Source organism: Schistocerca gregaria, chromosome 4, assembly GCF_023897955.1.
Source record: "Schistocerca gregaria isolate iqSchGreg1 chromosome 4, iqSchGreg1.2, whole genome shotgun sequence".
NCBI classification, from domain to species: domain Eukaryota; kingdom Metazoa; phylum Arthropoda; class Insecta; order Orthoptera; family Acrididae; genus Schistocerca; species Schistocerca gregaria.
Window position 1 is genome coordinate 651,402,434 of NC_064923.1, and position 2,615 is coordinate 651,405,048.

Here is a 2,615-nt window from a genome sequence, read left to right on the forward strand (position 1 = left end):
ATTTGCTGGCCGGAGTGGCCGTGCGGTTCTAGGGGCTACAGTCTGGAACCGCGTGACCGCTACCGTCGCAAGTTCGAATCCTGCCTCGGGCATGAATGTGTGTGATGTCCTTAGGTTAGTTAGGTTTAATTAGTTCTAAGTTCTAGGCGACTTATGACCTAAGAAGTTAAGTTGCATAGTGCTCAGAGCCATTTGAACCATTTTTGTATTTATTTGTCTTGAGTCGGCCGTCTAAACATTTGACGTATTCCGACATGCACAGCCGTGGCACGGAGTCAAATTGGTTTGGCAGACCAGCAAACGGGTCTACCTGCACACTGGAATCCATCAGGGTTTCAGAGGCTCTTAGGGAAGTACCTGCGTTCTGAATTAACCGAACGCGAGACTGCATACTTGCGTTTTTCAGAAACGTGCATTTAATAACAGATTGCCGCCATCCATGACTTCAGTCGGCGAATACATCGTTTTGACCCGCCTTGACCAGTTCGCTGCTGAGACGTAGGGCTATAATATTTATATTTCTCAGCACCCTGTTCTTTCGAAACATATTTTTTCCTTTTTTTTGTATGGTAGAATATGGATGCTTGGTGGTGGCGTAGTTTGATGCCATAACCTGGATTCACGTGCATGAAGCGAGATAGAGCGATAGTGTTCTGGTTAGTGTCGTGCATCGATCCCCAGCAGATCACTTTGTCCACCATAGAGCCCATTTTAGTAAAGCTTTTGCTAAATAAATATTTTTTGTATGATGTTTCTTTAATAATTTTGTTGTCTTGTCATGTTTAAGATCAATAAATCGATTGTGAATTAGACTACAACTTCTCCCTGAGTTCTGATTAACAGTTCCTTCACATTTTTATGGCAGTCTAGATCAGAAACATAAGGAGTAGCTTTTTCACTTGGTATCCACTGTGTGGTTCTGTTACTTCATTAACATTAATCTGCTTTCAAATTATACTGCGATGCATGTTAATTTTATTAAAATAAATTCACTTTTTGTCCTTCAAAGAATTCTTGTAACCTTGCTTTTAGGATTAGCCTCGAATCTCTACAAATTTGTATGTCTGTCTAAAGCTGTGACGTCCTTTTTGACTGACCCCGTATACGCCGGGAGAATCTCAGGTCTCACACAAGCTTTTTATGTGCACTATTGTCCCTGGAGCGTGGCAGTTAATTGCACCAGAACCTCTGTAAGCCATTTTTCACACCAACTGACGCCTTACTCTTATCGGGTTACGCGAAAGTCCCATCAGTAAGATGTTCGTTGTCCGCTTCGTTTGGAAAGGCTGCCAAATGAAGTGAAGACTCATTCCGCGCTCTCACACCCATAGCGGCCGTGCCGTTAATTAATGGGTATCTAGGCGACGCATCGGCGACGACGCGCGACGCCGCAGCCCGTCAGGAACGTATTGGAGCTAATTAAGTGATCAACATAATCGCCGTCCGTATTTCAGGTGAGGCGGCCGGACGTCGGGCCAGCGCCGCGGCGCGCCGCGACGCTACTCGAGGCGAGGCGAGGCGACGCAGCGTCGCGCCGCTGCCAATTAACGGCGCTCCGTCGCCTAATTATCTCTCGCACGAACACAATTAGATAGCGCGCTGGCCTGCCGCCCGCCGGCTCTTCGTGACGCAATTAGCATGCGCCGGACTTCGATATTTCACCGCGCCGCGACGACTCACTCCGGCACGCTACGCTGCGCCGCGCCGGGCAGCGCAGATCCGCAGATCGCTTCGCTTTTAATTACGTGCCGGCGGCGCGGCCGTTTTCGCACGGATTGTCCCCGCGTCGTGCCGGCTGAACGCCGAGATCGCAGTCGCCGTAGCGCTGCCAGGCCGAGTGTGACCGTCTGGGTTGATGAACGCGCTAAGCGCGACCGGGTGCGAGCCGTTTTTCCGAAGGGAGCGACTGTACCAGGAGTAGTCATCTACAGGGTGTCCGAAAAGCCTTTCCCTGATTACATAAGTTGATAACTCAGGCTAGAAGTAAGATACAAACATGAAACTGGTGTCTAATTGTTTACAAACTATCAAAGTTTTTTTCACACATCAGTAAACTTCCACATCAGCACCCTTGGTAGCACGTAGCACATCTAGGCGATAATCAGTTTCCGTCCACACATTAGCCAACATCCCTGGAGGGATCGATTCAACGACTGTGTATACGAAGACATTAACCTGTTCTCGAAATAACAGTTACTGTTGATGACCGTGCCGTTTTTCCTGGAATAAATGATGCTAACTGACAACCTCAGATGCCGACAGGTGTTGTTGATATACCTCGATGTGGACAGCTGAAAATGTGTGCCCCCACCGGGACTCGAACCCGGGATCTCCTGCTTACATGGCAGACGCTCTATCCATCTGAGCCACCGAGGACACAGATAAATAGTGCGACTGGAGGGACTTATCCCTTGCACGCTTCCCGTGAGACTCACATTCCCAACTGTCCACAATTCTACATATGTATTGTACCTTATAGACATTTGCCCACCCAGGGAAAAGCTGCACGGTCATCAACAGTAACTGTTCTTTCTTCGTATATATAGTTAAAGGCTACCCAGCCATTGACCTTCGTCTGTGCGAACGCGCACAGGTTGCCCAAACTCTTACGGGAA

The 2,615-nt window shown here is 48.4% G+C and overlaps 1 non-coding gene across 1 annotated transcript; it reads right to left on the reverse strand.

Moving 5' to 3' along the window:
• Positions 1-2,302: 2,302 nt before the first annotated feature.
• Trnat-ugu (transfer RNA threonine (anticodon UGU)) lies at positions 2,303-2,377 on the reverse strand. Its single transcript has one exon. It is a non-coding gene; the product is annotated as a tRNA-Thr (tRNA).
• Between the last annotated feature and the right edge of the window lie 238 nt (positions 2,378-2,615).